At 39.4% G+C, this 21,075-nt stretch overlaps 1 long non-coding RNA gene across 3 annotated transcripts in view; it reads right to left on the bottom strand.

The window, feature by feature from the left end:
• Window positions 1-21,075, bottom strand: part of LOC135362958 (uncharacterized) — a 181,689-nt gene that overhangs the window by 15,912 nt on the left and 144,702 nt on the right. Inside the window, exon 5 of one of the 3 annotated variants that reach the window (XR_010408511.1) lies at window positions 7,903-7,951. The exons of the other annotated variants lie outside the window; for them this stretch is intronic. This is a non-coding gene — a long non-coding RNA (uncharacterized LOC135362958). The remainder of the gene's footprint in view (window positions 1-7,902; window positions 7,952-21,075) is intronic. 3 annotated transcript variants of the gene reach the window in all.

A 21,075-nucleotide genomic window follows, 5' to 3' on the forward strand; every position in this document is an offset into this window, starting at 1 on the left:
TGGGTGAAGAGACTTTAACTCACTCACAGCAAGAAAAATTTTCTATTATAATGTTTTCAACTATACTGGTCTTCTAATTGTCCTTACTAATTTTTTATAGTTTTCAGTTAAATGATTGGTCTCAATGGCAGATTTTATCTTCCAAACATAGCCACAATACTCCCGTCTCGCATGCTTTTCTCATGATGTCACCTTGCCAGCTCATGAACCTGCACATATCTTTGTAATTCTCTCATCCTGATGGTGTATGATAGAAATGATATCATGTGACCTCCAAGGTAGGTTAGAAAAATAACACATGCTCCCACCTTGCTCTTTTGAGACATTCACTCGTGGGATCCAGCTGCCATGCTATGAGGAAGCCCAAACTATCCCATGCAGGCAGACATATGGAGAGGCCACGTTTTTCTGAGCCAACAGCTCAGTCGAGGTCTTAGCCACCAGACTTCATCAACTACCAGGCATGTGAATGAAGAACCCTCCAAATGATTCCAGCTTAAAGCAGTAGAGTCACCTTCAGCCTTCAGATCTCACTACGTGACGCCCCAGACACCATGGAACAGAGAAAATCCATAATCATAATAAAATGGCTCTTTTATGCCACATACATTTTGGGGTGGTTCATTGCACAACAATAGTAACTGGAATAATCTCCTTGATAGAACAGACTAATGCAAGATAGAAGCTCTTTTTTTAGATGTCAGTATTCCTTTGTTACTGCCTATACTGGAAACACCTGATATGCTTGTTAAAATTCAGATTTCTACACACACACACACACAAGTCCTGGAGCAACTATGCTAAACCCAAAGGAATGGTGGAATCACAGGCCCTGGAGAAGGCCAGCAGTGTATGTGTGTTGAATGTCCTGTACTTAGGGCAACCTGAGCATGGATTGAGAAATCTCATTTCGCGTCCACTCTAGAGATTACTGGCACTGTTCCAAAACGCCTCATGCCAAAATTCAATTTTTTTATTATTCAAGAAGATTGCCAAAATAGATAAAGGTCAGATAAAAAAGAAAAAATATCATTTCAACTTGAAATGGATGATGAAGTAAAGGAACAAGTTATTGTACGAGACTACGAAAATATCACCTTTTTTATTATTCTGACCCCCAAGTCCTGGACCTGCTCCTGGCCACTCATAACTTGTGTGGGAGGGAACTGTCCAGCACCACTGCTTCCTGAATGAAAGCCCTTAAACCCAGAGAAAGGAAATCTTGGCTCAGCCTCCAACATGTGTTCTAGAACTGAACCTCTCCCTTCAAGAAAAACCGAGGCCCTTATTCATCTAAACTCCAGAGTGAGCCACAGCCTCATATGCATGAATACATGTTAATGCCATGGCCAGTAAATGACGCAGAATAGGGCCAGTCTACACGACCTATGCCAACTAGAACTTCCATAATCCCTGAAAGAGGAAAATTTAAAAGTTTGGCTTTTCATGAAAGCAGAAATTGTACCCTCAACATGTCTTCTTGCCTAGTGAGTACTAGATTTAAAGAAGAACCTAAACTGTAAAATATATTCAAACATGCAACTTTTTTATAATTACCACTAAAGGGTAAAGTCTGATCTGTAAAATAAGAATGGTAGGTGATGATTGCCAGGGAGCCTTCAACATTACCAATTCTGTGGGTATAAAATTGACTACTTCTTTGTAAGTAGTTATTTACTGGGGGCCAGGGGGCTGTATTAAATGACATTTTTTCCTTTCCCTGAAATGTAACCACGGAAGAGTAGTTTTGAGAGAATAAGAATTCGGCCATTAATGGCACAGATTCACGCTCACAAAAGGTGGGGACTGGGTGAACATTTGTGAAATGGTGGCTAGACTTCAGATGTTTTAGAATTAGCATATTTTAAGATCAGGTCTATAGCTTTTAAGAAAGCCTGTTTTTATTCCATTTTTCAGGCTGATGTTTTTAATAAGGAATGCTAAGGAAGCAGGATACCAGTGCAGTCACTCAGATAATAAGATACTAGGCTAGGTGCTACAGAGATTTAAAATACAAGATACAGGTGAAATACGCTCCATGAAGCCCACTCAGTGAAACTTTTGGACTGCTACATTTATCATCATATTTTACTTTTACTAAGCAGTTCTTCAACTTACATTTCCTAAATAGTAAATTATAAAAACCAATAGAAATTATGCATCTTCTGGCAAAACATATCCCTAGTCCCTTCTGTTCTGCAGGCATTTTTGTCCTACAGCCCATGAACGATTTGTATTTGTCCACATAAAGGACAACATATTTTATATTTTGACTCCTGTCTTCTATAGAGGATATTATTTAGATTTGTTTCTTTGGATTCCAAGAATGTAAGTTAGGATGATCAAATGGTAACCATGGTGACAGAAAGCAGAGTTCAAATCTTAGTGGGGTCATGTCATTCTTTCCCACAGTGCAGAATTCACATTCTAAGACTAATCCAGTATCTAAAAATATATCTCAGGACAGCTCATGTTGCCATTTATGGGAAAATATGACTGAGTCAGTCAACTAATCTTCCTGTTGCAGAAAAAGAATCCATAGTTGGTAAACTTAAGAAATCTCAATTTTAGGGAAATGAAATGACAAAGGGAAAGAGAGAAATCTCTTCTTAAGAGTAATCTTTGAAGCTTAGAGCTACTCCTTAACCAACAGGAATGTAAAACCAAATCCAGTAAGAAGGTCTACCATAAACATAATAGCGATGTTGAGGAACTAACCATATTTGACAGGACTTACATTGTATCCACATATACAGTGGCAAATTGGTCACTCACTAAACAATTCCTCCAACTGGGACTTTCTCACAAGCTGACCAATACTGTATAACTACTTGGCTTTGTTACTGGCTAAGACCCAAGAACATCTGTGGCCTCAGTCACACCATAGAGTGGCTGGTTCACAAGCTGATTGTGCACATGGCCGTGACCCTTGTCTGTCCCTAGTAGGACCTAGTTATGTGTGAGAGACAAGCTCAATGCTTCTCCTCATGACTACTTTAAAGTTTATAATGACCACTATAAAGTGTTTTTAATTTTGATCCTTGGGCTTCATTCAGATTAGGAAAATTCTGAATAACAGGAATGGCAACTAGATTGACAGAATAAAAATCTTCACTTACTCAGAAAAAATATACTGTTGAGTATCCAGTCTTGTTGCTTAAACTAGCTGGGAATAGTTAAACCTTTACATTAACATCTACTCATGTATTATTTTACTTCGCAGTCTTAATTAAACTCGTATTTTTTTAGCTCAGATCCTTAGATATCCCAAATTTGCATCACTAGTCCTTCCCACGCTCTTATTCTGAAACTGAATCAAAATTATTTCTATTACATAATACAGTGCTGCCAACTATAGTCTAATGTTATACACTAGATCTTGAAACCTTATTCATCTTATAACTGAAAGTTTGTATCCTTACCAACCTCTCCCTATTTCCCCCACTCCCCAGCCCCTGGCAACCACTTTCCTACTCTCTGTTTCTATGACTTTAATATCAAATTATCATGTTGTACACTTAATCTTATAATTTTATTTGTGAATTATACCTTAATAAAGCTTTAGGGACAAAAAAAGAAAGATTTCTCTTTCAGCTTCACTGGACATTAAGGAAGGATGTTTCCTTGTCTATTTTGGTTCCTGGGCCTTACTTTCCAGCTTAGGCCATTCAACTCTAGGTAATAATATTTATTCAGCTTCCTATTAGCGCAGGCCTCCTCCTTCCTAGATACATAGCCTGTTTATATTCTCTTGATTCCTTTGACAGTGTTTAAAGCGTTCAAGTGGTACAGATACAACCTAAGACTGAGTCATAACAAAGACTGGTGAAATAAGTCTATTATTTGGCAACGTAATACGCATAATTTATATTATAAATGTGTGTGTGTGTGTGTGTGTGTGAGGCACTGTGAGAAGAATATGACATAGTCAAAGCACCTCTCTTAAGAATGAACCTGACTTGAATGGCCAGGAGTACACAAGACCAAGGACTGGAGATCCTCTTATGCAATTCTGCAATAAGGGATTGATGGTGAAAGAAAAAAATAAAGCTATGGAAATAAGTCAGTCAGAGAAAGACATGTATCATATGACCTCACTGATAGGAGGAATTCTTAATCTCAGGAAACAAACTGAGGTTTGCTGGAGGGCGGGGGGAAGAATGGGGTGGCTGGGTGATAGACACTGGGGAGGGTATGTGCTATGGTGAGTGCTGTGAAGTGTGCAAGACTGTTGAATCACAGATCTGTACCTCTGAAACAAATAATGCAATATATGTTAAGAAAAATAAAAGGAAGATAGCAGAAGGGGAAGAATGAAGGGGGGAAAATCGGAGGGGGAGACGAACCATGAGAGACAATGGACTCTGAAAAACAAACTGAGGGTTCTAGAGGGGAGGGGGGTTGGGAGGATGGGTTAGCCTGGTGATGGGTATTAAAGAGGGCATGTACTGCATGGAGCACTGGGTGTTATACGCAAACAATGAATCATGGAACACTACATCAAAACTAATGATGTAATGTATGGTGATTAACATAACAATAAAAAATTTTTAAAAAATAAAGCTATGATAGAATAACTGGAAAAGGCACTATAAAGTAAGTGTGATGGCTAGAGAAAAGAGCCTTAAGATAAAGATAGCAAGCTAGTATAAGTACATCACCATGCACAAGTAATTTACCTTTCTGAAAATAGTTTGTATCATGAGATGTTTTCACAGCACAGAACATAGTTTTGTGGTCTAGCCAGCAAACCAAATGGGAATGATCACAGGAACAGTAATAAAGAGGAATTGGCATTCTCAAAATCTCCATCTCCAGGAAAGAAACATTAGGCAATGATAGCTGAAAATCTACAAGCCATGAAACCAGAAACTTTCCAGATTTTCAGTTTAGGAGGTAGATGGGGCACATTTAGTTTAGATTACACTGTATCTTTTTTAAAGGGATGCCAGTATTTAAAGTTGCTACGTTGGAACGAAGGGATGTGGCTTCAGCCCTAGCAAAATTGGAGGCACATGCCTTCTTTATCCTTCATTTAGCAGAGTTCCCACAACCAAGGTGGAGGACATAAGAACATGGAAGATTCCTTAGAGAGCCAGACCAGTAATCCATGCAGCCTGACCCTGAGACAGCTAGTGTCTAAGCACAGTAGCTCTGCCCTCCATGATATTGTCCACAAAGACCGGGAATACACCTGAGAACTTCCAGTGCCCTTTATTCACCAATGATAAGAATCAAATCCTTTCTTTTTTGCCAGGCTCTAGTTAGAGGCAGTAAATAAAAGAAATCTAGAAAACAGGTAATAGAGAAGTTTACAACACAGTGCTTTTTACTCTTTACTCAAAATGATATTAAATAATGATCAAATATCTCCAGTTCTAGTTTTTCAGCCCTCTGCTGGTAAAATTTCTTTCCCTGAACTATTTCCAAAGATTGAACCTGATTCCATCAAATCAGGAATGTTGGGAAAAGAGCAGCTTGTCCTTCAGCATATAATATATGCTGGACATATAGATATAACCTGGTTTCTTCTTCCCTATAGGCTAAATGACATGTCTTCCTCTTTTATACCAAACATAAATGACTGCATTGAGATCCAACTGTAATTCTTCTTTTCAAATATGGAGCTCTGAGAAGTGAGACTTTCTCTATCCTCTAATAACTAGAAATATCAAGGAGTAACAAGTGACATGACATGAAGCGAGATATAAAAATTTCAAAAATCTCTTGCCTTCTTTCCTCCCCCTTATTGTTAATTATATAAAAGATCACTTGGAATGCAGAAGCCCAAGCCTTGGGGGACTATAATATCCCATGAGAGATTATTAAGTCCATACATTTTTTAGATGAAAAAAAAGATTGTCACAAGTCAATAAGACACTTGGATTCCTGATGCAGGATTGTTCAGGGTCTCCTGGCATTCCAATTATAGATATGAACTATTTACTTGAATAGATTATGTTTTTCCAGCAATAAAGAGAGATGGTAGTGCTCTTAAATATCCCCCAGGCTTTCCTTCCCTACACTTCTCAGCCTTCTTGTGGCTAGGTTGGGACCCTGTGCCTGGCTCTGTGTAATGGCTGTGAACTGGTATGTCACTCTCCGTATGAGGCATTGAAAAGTAGGTGAGTTTTCCATACTCTCTCCCCTTGAATCAGCAGCTCTGCAGAGAGCTGGGATTCCATAGCTGCTGCAGCCTGGTGTAGTGCCCAGGAAAGACAGGCAATCTGCGCTGAACTTTACATGAAGAAGGAATAAACTTTTGCAATGCTTGGCCACTGATAGCTCAGGGTTCATTTCTTCCTGATACATAGTTTACCCTAACTTGACAAATTCAAAGGGAAATAAATTTTGTAAGTTTACTAGTTATTGCCCAAGGTAGTGAATTATGTGTTTGTGTATGGCAAACTCTTTCAAGTATTCTCAGTGAAAAAAAAATCTTTGTTTAGTATATACTGGCTAAAAATTCTGATTCTGAGCCTGGGTTAGAATCCAGCCATTTACTTTGGGCAGCTTACTTAACACAACAAGCCTCAATTTCTACATCTGCAAAATGTACTTAATAATATTAGTTAGGTCATAAAATAGTTGTGAAGATTAAATATGTTAACATTTAGGGGTGCCTGGGTGGTTCAGTTGGTTACGCATCTGCCTTCGGCTCAGGTCATGATCTCAGGGTCCTGGGATCGAGCCCCGCATCAGGCTCCCTGCTCAGTGGGGCGACTGCTTCTCCCTCTCCCTCTCCCTCTGCTGCTTCCCTTGCTTGTGCACTCTCTCTCTGTCAAATAAATAAATAAAATCTTTAAATAAGTTAACATTTATAAAACACTATGGATAAGCACTGAATAGATATTATTATTTTAGGCAATGTCATCATAATATTTTGGTCATGATGCTCTGAAAAAAAACTGAATTAAAGCGATATCAGGATTGTAAGGTGAAGAAGGGTTGGTAATGATGCCATGGCCAAAGGTAATGGTTGTCAGGCTAGGAATGGTGGAAGTTCTGGTGCTGGTAGGGGTGGCGGAGGCTGTGATTGTGTTGGACTGTGGGTCTATAGAAGGGCGAATGGGCTTTAAAATCAGGGTCTGAGACCATAAATCTTGCTGGGGAACTGACTCACAGTGCAAGGCCAGTTACGCTTAGCTTCATTTTCCTACTGGTCATGTTAGTGGCAGATGCTCTTTGAAGGACTGCAATAAATATCACCTACCATATTCAGCAAATCCCTTCTCTTAATCCTTTAAGAAAAGATGAAATATGATGGCTTCAGAAGTGTGGGCAACATCAGTCAATGGAGTGACATGGGCCTGTTTTGTGGCATGGAGTCTCTTCTCTCTCTAACCCAGGTTCTATAGAAGGGAGGGACCCTGTGGAGTCTTTTTTTTTTTTTTTTTTAAAGATTTTATTTATTCACCTGACAGATAAAGACATAGCGAGAGAGGGAACACAAGCAGGGGGAGTGGGAGAGGGAGAAGCAGGTCTCCCACCGAGCAAGGAGCCCTGTGGGGCTCGAGCCCAGGACCCTGGGATCATGACCTGAGCCGAAGGCAGACGCTTAATGACTGAGCCACCCAGGTGCCCGACCCTGTGGAGTCTTGACCAAATCAAAATTAAGGACAAGTGTGGTGAGTTTATCACTGCCACTGCTCTAGCATTGACTGACAGAAATATTCCCTATCAACCTCTACAGCAGATTTCTCCTGAGAAGGTGGCAGCACTTGGGTATAGTAATAACACCCCTCACAAGCGTCAGGTATCAGTTAAGGAACAAATCAAAGCCATCAGCTATTATTTTTAAAACTTAAAAGAAAAAAAAATGTAAAGGCCAAGTACGTAGGAAACATATTGTATGTGGGAGGGAAGGAGGGAAAAGATTGCTTACGGAGAGAAGCATCATACCTTAGACAGGGCAACCATCTGGAAGTTCCACTTGAGTGTCTGAGCAGAACTATGGAGCCGAAAAAGAATAAGAGGAATCAGGATGTGGGGTGAAGGGATTAAGTAAGTGCTTTCCTGACAACAAAACACCAGAACAAGTTCATTTTCTCTTTCCCCTTAAGAAATGTTGTAGGACACAATGTTTCGGCTTTTCTCTCCTTCCCAGCTTTTCAATATAATTAGCAAACAGTGCACATTCTTTTACTGCAGGTGACTGGAGAGACCCACACGTCAAGTGGAGGAACAACTTAGGACTGTCCTGGTTACAGTGTGTCAGTAGCTTCCTTTTTGTTTACGGAAGACTATATTTTTCATGAAGAAGAATTTTAAAAGCCTGTCTCTTCTTGCTCTTTACAGAAGATTTTAAAGTCATCGATTCTTTGATAGAAGACAGTACAGGTGGTTGATATTAATCTCCTTTTATAAATAAGGTCCCTGAAGCAAAAGCAGTTACAGAGTTTTAATAACAGAACCAGGACTAGAACACAGGTTCCTGACTCTACCTAATGCACAATTTTTTTTTCCTTAGGGCATATCAGAAAGCAAACAGTTGCTCTAGATTCTTCCTATCTGATCATAAACTCAGATACGAAGTCTCAGACTTCTAAATTCAAATGTAACCATCTCAATCTTTGTGAGTAAATACAATTGTAGCATTATAGCCCCCAAGAGGTAAGTGGGCAATTATGTAAAGGTAGGTATTTATTTTACTCTTGGTTGCCAGGCTTCCTTCTTCATGTGATCAAGTTATTCAACAGGCATTTATTGAGAGCTTATTATGTGCATGATACCACTGTGCTAGTTAATTGGAGGAATCTAATCAAAAGTAATGAGAAACAGTTCAAATTTTACTCCTAGGAGTCATTTACCCACTCTCCTATAAAAGAAGCTAATCTTTAAAGAAGCTTAAGAAAATGGCAGGGGAAGGAAAAAGAAAGAAGGGGCAAAGAGAGGAGGGAAAAGGAAAACCCACATTCAGGTAGCACTGTTCTGTGTATGTCACACTTGAGAATTCTCTTGGCCCACTAAAAATGGTCCATGACCACAGAGCACTGTAACGTACCCAAGACTAAAATGCAAGATTTGAAACTAAATATTCACAATTAGATTGCCTCAGAGAGACTAACTGGGAATAACTGGCACTGCTCCAGCCAAGGAGTAATAACAAAATCCTGTGTATTTCACCCCTTAACAGGGCTCATGACAGGAACATAAGTTAAATAAAAGCAAACTGTAAAATCACCCTGAAGACCTAATAGTCATAAGAGAACAAATTGAGAATAGCTCCAAGGCAGTCTTTTATCTTCCTCAATACTGTGCACTTTTGCACTCTAAAGTGGCAATTGACCAACTTGTCCTCTCTGCCCCTCTTCTAGTCAAATCTCCGCCATGACAAAAAGATGGACTTGAAATGCAGTGGAAAAATACCTGCCTTGGATGGGTTTCTAATGAGATTTTCAAGATGCTGCCAGGAAACTGTGGTGGTGTAATGTGCATAACGCTGTTCTACCAGGAAAGACGTGCCAGCTCCCTGTCCGAGGGTTTTCCGGGCTGTTAGTGCATAGCCCCTAGAGCTGAGGACACCTAGAGTCCCCCACATGCCCTGGCCCCATTAATTCTGACTGTCACCTTCTGGCTGAGGCAGGAGGCAGGATGACATACATAAACAGCAAGAGAGTTAATAACAGCACTTGAATCAAAATGATATGGGGAACAAGCTGCAGAGGCTGCACTCAGGTATAGAAAAAAAGAATCTATCAAATCATTTGATATTTAAAAACCTTTCTTAGAAAGTAATACAAGAGGAAATCCTGTACTTTAGAAATAAAATTCCTTTATGTTCAAAATCCCATTGGAACCAGTTCCCAGAAAAGCCCACCAGGACTTGATTCATACCACAGTGTTGGTTTGATCAACAAATACATCTTCACTGGTTACTATGACCTTGGTGTATTAGGGTGTATGTTGTGGAGTTGGGAGTGGATTAATCCTCAAGAAGACAAAACATGTAAGAAGGAAAGAAAGAAGAAAATGAGACATAATACTAATGAAGGTATCAGGAACAGGAATCTGGGTACACAGAACTTACTTAGAAGATGGGCTCCAGGAAGTGCTGGGAGGGAGTAGGGTAGCAATATGGGGAAGGAAAACCAATAGGGGTATATGACTGAGGAGATGATCATTGTATGGAACATGCTTGAAGATTATCCCAACACAATGTGAGCAAAAGCAGTATCTGTCAACTTCTATTCTCCTTTTTGAGGGTAGCTCATGGGATGTTAATTCCCCAACACCTCTGACCTATGCTATGCCTGGACCAAAGATGCACTCAGATGAGAACACCATCAGGCAGGGAGCTGCAGGAAGCCATCCGTGTGTAAGAGAGGTGACTTCTGGGCTAGGTGTAGGGATGTGGGCATAGGTGTTGTTCCAGCATGCTGATGCAGAAGATCCATGCTATTGGTGCTCAGGGGAGGAAGACATTGTCAGGGGCAAAGAAAACCAAGGCAAGCTTTCATCTGGTCCTTTAAGGAGTCAAACGTCTGAGACAGATTAGAAGTAAGACCTCTCGTGTGTTCATAGATCCCTTTCTAATACTGGGATTTTTCACCAACATACCCGAAGGTCTTTAAAAGTAAACACCATTTTCTATTTAAAGCACATTTTAGTAAATAAAAAATCCTTCTACAATTTTCACCTTATTCCTCATTCACCCCTCAGCAGGTATCCCTCCCAAAGGAGACTTGTTTACTGTCCTGACCATGTTCTCATGAGGCAAAGTTCTTGAACATTCTGAATATGGATTTAGTATGTGCTTTAATATGGATGTACTGAGCTCAGCAAAATCTTTCACATTGTCAAAATCTCATATATATTTAGTTGTAACAAAAATTAATTTTGTACACTGACAAAAAGCTGATGCCAAAATGCATGGCACTGCTTAAGTTTGAAGGATGCCCCATCCTTTATTCTTTTAAATTAGCTAGACATAGCAAATGGAGAGCAGTGTTCCAGATGAGAGGAATGGTATCTTCGGGATAGGAATGACAAGAGGAATGGTTGGTAAATGCTAAATAAACTAGTCTGACAAGAGTGTAGGGTCCACACCAAGGAGGAGTAGCTAAGGGTGAAAAAGGAGGTCTCTGGAGAGTTCTGAACATCAGGTAAGGGCTGGCACTTCAACCCCCAGCCATAAGGAGACACCATCATTATATAAGAAGATGAAATGGCAAAAGCTGTTCAGAGATGAAGGATAATGAAGCATATATGAAACATATCATAATGGTGAAAGGCTGAAAGCAAGGAGACCAATTATGAGGTCATTTACTTACTCACACATATTCTAAGGGCTTATAAATATTTCACAATTTATAAGCAAATGCATACAGTTGCACAGGACTTACAGAAAGGGAGTCCACTGAGAGAGGAAATGGAGGAAAGAGCAACTTTTCCTAATTTGTCCACCCAGAGGGGGAACCTTTTTCTAATTCCAGCAAAGGAATTGCATGTGCCAGCAAGAAGCCTGTTTTCAATTAAAACACACATGCAAATATACACACACAAAGAAGTGTTTGTATTAAGTAGATAGCAGTGGAATGGGGGCAAAGCTAAGTGGGAAAAACATTTAAATTGGCATCAATAACACCTGCCCTGCAGAAATATGGTAAAGATATATAAATTAGAAGATAGATAATACTATTTCATTCACATTAATAAACTCCATTTAATTCAAAAAAGTTGTGGGATGGGGTCATCTAGGTTTTAAAATATTCTTATTAATACTATTACTGAATCTATAAAATTTGTATAATCTCTACCTTGCAGAGCTTGTGACCATAAGAAAATATAGGTGGCCATAAAATCAAAGGGAGAGGAATGTATTCCTTCCTCAGTAATTCAGAGACCCTCAGAAGCTTACAGAGCTTCAGGTAATGGGTGGGAATATCAAAGACCATCATACAGTACTTTGATAAAAGAAGTGGGCATTTGATTCTCTCTGGTTGTTTTAATGCTTTCATCCTTTAATGTATCATTTTGTTTACAAATGTAGAAAGGCACCCACACATGCACACATACACGTGCACACACACACAGCCAAACCTGTAAATACTCCCCTTGGAGCTCTTTATGACATTGTTTTCAGATTGACCTTTGCAAAGAGCTTACTCAACCAAAATTAGATCAGAATGAAATGTGAAGGATGTTCCATCCCTTATTCTTTTAAATTAGCGAGGAACCAACTCTTCAATATTTATGATCACTCACTGAAAATACATGATTGTTCTACTGGGAAAATAAGGTTGCCTTGAGCAGAGTTGCAGGAAATCTGATTTGAAAAATCCAACTTAATAATCTCCACAATTCTAATAGGGCAATGCTGTAAATGAAAGCTCAGTTAATAGGTACAGCAAAAGAATGACCTCTGTGGATTCCAGTTAGAATAAACATATCAAGGAGGACAGATGGGGACCCAGGCTATAGTCATAAGTGGTCATTATGGCTTTTGTCATGAATAAGAAACAAAATTAAAAGCTGAAGAGAAGCAAACTATTCCTCTGTCACTCTCTAAGATCTTTATTATCTAAAGTATAAGTATTGTCAAAGGTTTATTCTTTTTTTTTTATTTAGATTCAATTAACCAACATATAGTACATCATTAGTTTCAGATGTAGTGTTCAATAATTCATCAGTTGCATATAAATACCCACTGCTCTTCACAGTGCTCCTCCTTAATGCCCAGCACCCAATTACCCCATCCACCCATCCACCTCCCCTCCAGCAACCCTCAGTTTGTTTCTTATAATTAGGAGTCTCTCATGGTTTTTCTCCCTCTCTGATGACTTCCCTTCAGTTTTCACTCCCTTCCCCGATGATCCTTTGCACTGTTTCATATATTCCACAGATGAGTGAAACCATATGATAATTGTCTTTCTCTGATTGACTCATTTTGCTCAGCATAATACCCTCCAGTTCCGTCCATGTCGAAGTAAATGGTAGGTATTCATCCCTTCTGATGGCTGAGTAATATCCCTTTGTATACACATACCACATCCTCTTTATCCATTCATCTGTCAATGGGCATCTCGACTCTTTCCGCAGTTTAGCTATTGTGGACATTGCTACTATGAACATTGGGGTGCAGGTGCCCCTTCAGATCACTACATTTGTATCTTTGTTGTAAATACCTAGTAGTGTGATTGCTGGGTCATAGGGTAGTTCTATTTTTAACTTCTTGAGGAACCTCCATACCGTTTTCCAGAGTGGAAATTCCCACCAGTAATGTAAGAGGGTTCCCCTTTCTCTGCATCCTAGCTAACATTTGTTGTTTCCTGTCTTGTTAATTTCAGCCATTCTGACTAGTGTGAGGTGGTATTTCATTGTGGTTTTGATTTGTATTTCTCTGATGCCAGTGATGTTGAACATTTTTTCATGTGTCTGTTGGCCATTTGTATGTCTTCTTTGGAGAAATGTCTGTTCCTACCTTCGGCCCATTTCTTGACTGGATTATTTCTTTTTTGGGGAGTTGAGTTTGATATGTTCTTTATAGATCTTGGATACCAGCCCTTTATCTGATATGTCATTTGCAAATATCTTCTCCCATTCCATAGGTTGCCTTTTAGTTTTGTTGACTGTTTCCTTTGCTGTGCAGATGCTTTTTATCTTGATGAAGTCCCAATAGTTCATTTTTGCTTTTTTTCCCTTGCCTTTGGAGACATGTCTAGCAAGAAGTTGCTGCAGACAAGGTCAGAGACAAGGTCAAAGAAGTTACTGCCTATGTTCTCCTCTAGGATTTTGATGGATTCTTGTCTCACATTTAGATCTTTCATCCCTTTTGAGTTTATCTTTGTGTATGGTGTAAGAGAATGGTCCAGTTTCATTCCTCTATATGTGCCTGTCCAAATTTCCCAACCCCATTTATTGAAGAGATAGCCTTTTTCCATTGGATATTCTTTCCTGCTTTGTTAAAGGTGAGTTGACCATAGAGTTGAGGGTCCATTTCTGGGCTCTCTATTCTGTTCCATTGATCTATGTGTCTGTTTTTGTGCCAGTACCATACTGTCTTGATGATTACAGCTTTGTAATATAGCATGAAGTCAGGTATTGTGATGTCCCCAGCTTTGGTTTTCTTTTTCAATATTCCTTTGGCTATTCGGGGTCTTTTCTGGTTCCATACAAATTTTAGGACTTTTTGTTCCAGCTCTGTGAAAAATGTTGATAGTATTTTGATAAGGATTGCATTGAATGTGTGGATTGCTCTGGGTAGCATAGACATTTTAACAGTATTTATTCTTCCAATCCATGAGCATGGAATGTTTTTCCATTTCTTTGTATCTTCCTCAATTTCTTTCATAAGTGTTCTGTAGTTTCTAGAGTACAGATCCTACCTCTTTGGTTAGGTTTATCCCTAGGTATCTTATGGTTTTTGGTGCAATTTGGTGTAAATGGGATCAATTCCTTAATTTCTCTTTCTTCTGTGTCATTGTCAGTGCATAGGAATGCAACTGATTTCTGTGCATTGATTTTGTATCCTGCCACATTGCTGAATTGAGTTCTAGCAATTTTGGGGTGGAGTCTTTTAGGTTTTCCACATCAAGTATGTCATCTGCAAAGAGTGAGAGTTTGACTTCTTTGCCAATTTGAATGCCTTTTATTTCTTTTTGTTTTTTAAGATTTTATTTATTTATTTGAGAAAGAGAGAGAATGAGAGAGAGCATCAGAGGGAGGAGGGTCAGAGGGAGAAGCAGACTCCCTGCCAAGCAGGGAGCCCGATGCGGGACTCAATCCTGGGACTCCAGGATCATGACCTGAGCCGAAGGCAGTTGCTTAACCAATTGAGCCACCTAGGCACCCGAATGCCTTTTATTTCTTTTTGTTGTCTGATTGCTGAGGCTAGGACTTCTAGTACTATGTTGAACAACAGTGGTGAAAGTGGGCATCCCTGTCATGTTCCCGACCTTAGAGGAAAAGCCCTCAGTTTTTTCCCATTGAGAATGATATTCGTTGTGGGCTTTCCATAGGTGGCTTTTAAGATATTGAGGTATATTCCTTCTATCCCTACACTGTGGAGAGTTTTAATCAAGAAAGGATGCTGTATTTTGTCAAATGCTTTTTCTGCATCTATTGAGAGGATCATATGGTTCTTGTCCTTTCTTTTATCAGTGTGATGTATCACACTGATTTGAGAATGTTGAACCATACTTGCAGCCCAAGAATAAATCCCACTAGGTCGTGATGAATAATCCTTTTAATGTACTGTTGGATCCTATTGGCTAGTATCTTGGTGAGAATTTTGGCATCCCTGTTCATCAGGGATATTGGTCTGTAATTCTCTTTTTTGGTTGGGTCTTTTTCTGGTTTTGGGATCAAGGTAATCCTGGCCTCATAGAATGAGTTTGGAAGTTTTCCTTCCCTTTCTATTTTTTGAAACAGCTTCAGAAGAATAGGTATTTAAATTCTTTAAATGTTTGGAAGAATTCCCACTGGGAAGCCATCAGGCCCTGGACTCTTGTTTGTTGGGAGATTTTTGATTACTGTTTCAATTTCCTTGCTGGATATGGGTCTGTTCAGGTTTTCAATTTCTTCCTGTTTCAGTTTTGGTAGTTTAAAAGTTTTCAGAAATGCATCCATTTCTTCCAGATTGCCTAATTTGTTGGCATATAGTTGCTCATAATATCTTCTTAAATTTGTTTGTATTTCCTTGGTATTGGTCATGATCTCTCCTCTTTCATTCATGATTTTATTAATTTGGGTCATTTCTCTTTTCTTTTTGATAAGTCTGGCTAGGGGTTTAGCAATCTTACTAGAACCAGCTTCTAGTTTCATTGATCTGTTCTACTGTTGTTTTGGTTTCTACTTCATTGATTTCTGCTCTACTCTTTATTATTCCTCTTCTCCCGCTTAGTTTAGGCTTTATTTGCTGTTCTTTCTCCAGCTCCTTTATGTGTAAGGTTAGCTTGTGTATTTAAGACTTTTCTAATTTTTTGAGAAAGGCTTGTATTGCTATGTACTTCTCTCTTAGGACTGCCTTTGCTGTATCCCAAAGATTTTGAACAGTTATGTTTTCATTTTCATTTGTTTCCATGAATTTTTTAAATTCTTCTTTAATTTCCTGATTGACCCATTCATTCTGTAATAGGATGCTCTTTAACCTCCAAGTGTTTGAGTTCCTTCCAAATTTCCTCTTGTGGTTGAGTTCAATCTTCAAAGCATTGTGGTCTGAAAATATGCAGGGAATGATCCCAATCTTTGGTACCAGTTGATACCTAATTTGTGACCCAGTATGTGATCTATTCTGGAGAATGTTCCATGTGCACTCAAGAAGAATGTGTATTCTGTTGCTGTAGGATGGAATGCTCTGTATATATCTGTATATACCAGAAGTCCATCTCGTCCAGTGTATCATTCAAAGCCCTTGTTTCTCTGTTGATCTTCTGCTTAGATGATCTGTCCATTGCTGTGAGTGGGGTGTTGAAGTCCCTACTATCACTGTATTATTGTCAATGTGTTTTGTTAATTTGGTTATTAATTCGTTGATATAATTGGTTGCTCCCAAGATAGGAGAATAAATATTTATAATTGTTAGATCTTCTTGTTGGATAGACCCTTTAAGTATGATATAGTGCCCCTCTTCACCTTACTACAGTCTTTGGTTTAAAATCTAATTTGTCTGGTGTGAGGATTGCTACCCCAGCTTTTTTTGATGTCCACTAGCATGCTAAATGGTTCTCCATCCCTTACTTTCAATCTGGAGGTGTCTTTGGGTCTAAAATGAGTCTCCTGTAGACAGCATATGGATGCCTCTTGCTTTTTTATCCAATCTGATACCCTGTGTCTTCTGATTAGAGCATTTAGCCCATTTACATTCAGAGTAACTATTGAAAGATATGAATTTAGTGCCATTGTATTACCTGTAAAGTCCCTGTTTCTATAGACTCTCTCTGTTTCTTTCTGGTCTATGTTACTTTTGCGCTCTCTCTTTGCTTACAGGATCCCCTTTAATATTTCTTGCAGAGCTGATTTATTGATCACAAATTCTTTTAGTTTCTGTTTGTCCTGGAAGCTCTTTATCTCTCCTTCCATTCTGAATGACAGCCTTGCTGGATAAAGTACTCTTGGCTGCATATTTTTCTCATTTGGTATCCCGACTATATCATGCCAGCCCTTTCTAGCCTGCCAGGTCTCTGTGGATAGGTCTGCTGCCAGTCTAATAGTTCTACCACTGGAGGTTAAGAAGCTCTTGCCTTGAGCTGCTTTCAGGATTTTCTCTTTATCTCTGAAATGTGCAAGCTTCATTATTATATGTTGGGGTGTGATCAATTTTTGTTGATTTTGAGAGGGGTCTCTCTAAGTCTTGTACTTGAATACCTGTTTCCTTCCCCAGATTAGGGAAGTTCTCAGTTACGATTTTCTCAAATATACCTTCTGCTCCTCTCTCTCTTTCTTCTTCCTCTGGGACCCCAATAATTCTAATATTGTTTTGCTTTATGGTATCGCTGATTTCTCAAAGCCTCCCCTTATGGTCCAATAGTTGCTTTTCTCTTTTCCTCAGCTTCCTTCTTTTCCATCATCTTGTCTTCTATGTCATTGACTCTCTCTTCTGCCTCATTTACCCTAGCTGTTAGAGCATCCAATTTAGACTGCATCTCAGTTAAAGCATTTTTAATTTCAGCCCAATTAGATTTTATTTCTGTACTAAGAGATTCTGTAGTGTCTTTTATGCTTTCTTTCAAACTGAGCCAGTAACTTTATAATCATTATCCTGAATTCCAGTTCTGACATTTTACTTATATCCATATCGGTTAGATCTGTGGCAGAGAGTATTACCTCTGGCTCTTTCTTTTGTTGTGAATCCCTCCTTCTAGTCATTTTGCCCAGAGAAGAATGGATGAACAAGAGAACAAAATCAAAAATATCAACCATGACCCAAGGGAAAAACACACTAGACAAATCTGAAAAGATCAGAAACCAAAAAAGAAAAGAAAAAGAAAGGGAAAAAAAGGAAAAGGAGAGAATATAATCTCCCAGGTGGGCAAAAGAGGGTGCTCCACTTGGTCCTGGATATATTTTGGTCTGTTTATTAGAAAACACTAAACCCCGAAATTGCAAAGAAAGCAAAATTTATATATATACAAAAATAAAACTGAATAAAGTGAAAGGAAGCCAAAAATGAAGAACATATCTATAAAATGTAAGTGTAAAAATGAAAGTTAAAAAAAGACTTAAAGAGTTGATAAAACAAGAAACTAGTTGAAAAGGAAAAAAGAAAAAGAATGCTTTAAACTGAAAGATAAAAGAATCATGAGAAAAAACCTTGAATTCTATATACTATTTTCCCCTAGTGCTGGAGTTATGCAGTTCTGTGTGCTTGGTAAACTTGGTATTCCCCTGATGTTCCAGCTGGTCTTCTGGGGGAGGGGCCTGCTGCACTGATTTTCAGGTGTCTTTGCCTGGAAGTTGCACTGTCCCTTGCCAGGGTGCCGGGCTCAGTGTAAGCTGCTATGTGGCTTTTGTTCACTGAAGGCTTTAGAGGATGAAAATTTAAATGGCCATGCCCCAATCTCCAGCCCTGGAGCTAACAGATCATGGCCCCCTCTTCAGTAAACCCTCAGGGAAAAGCAGTCTTCACTTTTTTGTGTGCCAAACTCTGCAGATTCCTACGATGCACACCCATGCCGATCCTCCTGGGGGAGGGAGGAGGGTCACTGCATTTCTGCCCTTTGCAGGGCCCCTGCACAGAGAGCAGTCACTGGATCATGGTGTGGTTTGCAGTTTATGGCAAACTGAGCTGAGAGCCCACTCCCGGCTCACTGACCGTAGCTGGCTTCCCACTCCAATGCTTGGGAACTCTGCCAGCTCAGGTACCCCCTTCTTTCTGTGACCACTCAGGGGATCCTGAGTCCACACTGTCCCATCTAGGATTCTGCCCCGCTTTGCCACCTGAGCACCTTTCAGGCAGGGACGTCTCTCACTGAAGCAGACTTCTAAAAGTTCTGATTTTGTGCCCTGATACCACTTTCCCATTGCCAGCTTTTGGAGGCTCCTTCCCCTGCCATTTATCTTCAGATACATCCCCTCTGATTCACTTCTTCGCACCTCCTACCTTGCAAAAAGTGGTCGCTTTTCTATTTGTAGAATTCCAGCAATTATTTTCTTACAACTCAGATTGAATTCATAGGTGTCCAGAATGATTTGATAGTTATCTAGCTAAATTCAAGGGACCAGATGAAACGAGGTCCCCTACTCTTCTGCCATCTTGCCTCCATCACCAGTATTGTCAAAGGTTTAAATAATTTTTGAAAGAAACTCAAAGTATTAACAGTAGCTAGAACATAAGTATTCAAGATCAATAGTATCAAATATCAGCTCTGTCACTTATTAATTCAATAATTTGGCCAAGTTACTGATGTCTCTGAGCCCCCAAGTCTCTTAACTGAAAACTGGGTCTGATAATATCCATCTTATATGATATGTGAAATATTTATATAATGGGAGCTCAATTGCTCTGTTACTCCCTCCTCCTCTTCCTTCTTAGGTAGAAGAATAACCTTCAGGAGTACCAGCATGGGCATGCCTGGGTGGCTCAGTTCATTAAGTGTCTAGCTCTTTATTTTGGCTCAGGTCATGATCTTGCAGTCTTGAGATCAAGCCCCATGTCGGGCTCCATGTTCAGCACAGTCTGCTGGAGGTCTCTCTCTCTCCCTCTCCCTCTGCCCCTCCCCCTACTCTCTAACTCTCTAAAATAAATAAATAAATCTTAAAAAAAGATAAAGAAAAAAGTACCAGTGTTCTGAAACCTGTACACATTGGACATTCTTCCAGGAGTAACTGGTAAATTTTTCCAGTATAACTTTGTCTTTTAGGGTAGCAGTCTCCTTGCTAACAACATGAACTTGACAGCCCCGTGAGGCAGTGGGGCATAGTATGTAAGGCTGTGGGCTTTCAGGCCACACGGCCTGGGTTTGAATCCTGACTCTGCCCCCTTAGAAATGTTGTTTAATTGTTCTCTGCTTAAGTTTTCTTGTTACAAAATGGAGATTAATTTAAAAAAAATTTTTTTTCTTAAAGTTGTGAGAATTAAATGACCTAATTCATGAAGGAATTTAAAACAGTGCTTTAGGGGCGCCTGGGTGGCTCAGTTAGTTAAGTGACTGCCTTCGGCTCAGGTCATGATCCTGGAGTCCCGGGATCAAGTCCCACATCGGGCTCCCTGCTCGGTGGGGGGTCTGTTTCTCCCTCTGACCCGCTTCCCTCTCGTGCTCTCTGTCTCTCATTCTCTCTCTCAAATAAATAAATAAAATCTTTAAAAAATAAATAAATAAATAAATAAATAAATAAATAAATAAATAAAACAGTGCTTTATACATGGCAACCATTTGATTGAATATGAGACCTTTATACTAAAGTTTCAAACCTAGAAAACATAAATACAGTGTGATTTTTCACAGTAGAGGAGCACACTTCCATTATTAAGGAATTCCCCCCCCCCAAGATTCCTTCAGAAACTGAAGCAATTGACAGTTTGTTGACTGGAAGAGTACCCACAGTGGCAGCAGTGTGCTCAGTGTAGACACAAGTCATCCACAAACATGCATTAATTTTTGTGCCCACTATGTGCAAGACCCTACCACAGTATCACAGCTCCCAACTCCTCACTGTCTGGAGAGTTCTACCCAGAAATGTATGTGGCGTGTTTGAACTTATTTATTTATATACTCACAATAGATGTTTTCTCTAATGTTGACTTATTTTAATGCAAAATGAGTTCCTTCCTCTAATAAAGGTATCACATTCTACATGAAGTCGGTAAATCATAAAGAAAGAATAATCACACTTCTCAGAATGTGTTTCCCTGTTGGAGCCAATCCTGAATAGCTATTAATAGGACTCACTAGTAGTTGAATTTCAGGGAATGCTAACATTTGATTTAATCAGCCAGAGCTCCTCCAGATTAGTGTAACATGCCAAAAGTGTCACCTCTGAGTTTCTACCACATTCTCTCCAGGGAAAGTAGAGGAGGTGCCACAAACACTGGAGGCTAGTGAAGTGGCAGAGCATGCATGCTTTAAACCTAAGGAAAGCTCCAAAGATTAGCAATGGAAGGCCATTTTCATTAGAGGGAACAAAAGGAGGCAG

This window comes from Mirounga angustirostris, unplaced genomic scaffold, assembly GCF_029215605.1.
Source record: "Mirounga angustirostris isolate CCGP_5_RB_7025 unplaced genomic scaffold, mMirAng1.0.hap1 SCAF_2, whole genome shotgun sequence".
Taxonomy (NCBI): Eukaryota; Metazoa; Chordata; class Mammalia; order Carnivora; family Phocidae; genus Mirounga; species Mirounga angustirostris.